Here is a 1,056-nt window from a genome sequence, read left to right as displayed (position 1 = left end):
AAAGCAGAGTTATAACAGAGTAATTTCCCTTCATTTTTAACGGTATTTTTTCATAACGTTTTCAAATAGCCAGATAACCGAAGAGATGGTGTTGTGGATTTCCACTTCGGCATCTGAAACTCAGAGTTTTATCTTGACTACCGAGTAATGTAACATATTGTATAGATAAATTTCCTCTATTTACATAATATTGAGGTCTCTTTCTTTCTTTTGTTATCTTACCGTTTTATCAATATGTATATATATATATATATATATATATATATATATATATATATATATATATATATATATATATATGTATATATATATATATATATATATATATATATGTATATATATATATATATATATATATATATATATATGTATATATATATATATATATATTATATATATATGTATATATATATATATGTATATATATATATATATATATATATATATATGTATATATATATATATATGTATATATATATATATATATGTATATATATATGTATATATATATATGATTGATTGATTGATTGATTGATTGATTCTAGTTTCAGCTTATGAGCTGTGGCCATGCTGGGGCACCGCCATTTGGTGTTGCTACTTGGTTTCACTTCATGGAGGCTTTCTAGCAACTGCTATTTGGTGCATGAGAGAGTTCGATGCAGCTGCCCTCATCTGCCCCTCCTGCCGTGAAGTTGGTTCATCTGGGACACCTGACAGGAAGAGATCCAGCTTCATTTTAAAGACATCTGTATCCACCCGATGCAGGTCTCTCAGGTTCTTCGGGAGGATATTGAAGAGCTGTGGGCCTCGGAAGCCCAGGCTATCACAGAATCTTGTCCTACATCTTGATGGCAGGTTTGGAGTCCTAGGCACCACGCAGTGGCGCCCAGTTCTGGCATTTGCGTAACTCTCGATGCCAAAGTTCAGGACACTTCCCTCCAGGATCTTCCAGATGTATATTATGGCATATCTTTCCCGCCTACGCTCCAGGGAATATAATTTTAATCTCTTGAGTCTTTCCCAGTAGCTTACATTCTGCATAGAGGCTATCTTCTT

Source organism: Octopus sinensis, linkage group LG3, assembly GCF_006345805.1.
Source record: "Octopus sinensis linkage group LG3, ASM634580v1, whole genome shotgun sequence".
Classification (NCBI taxonomy): Eukaryota; Metazoa; Mollusca; class Cephalopoda; order Octopoda; family Octopodidae; genus Octopus; species Octopus sinensis.
This window is presented reverse-complemented; position numbering follows the sequence as displayed.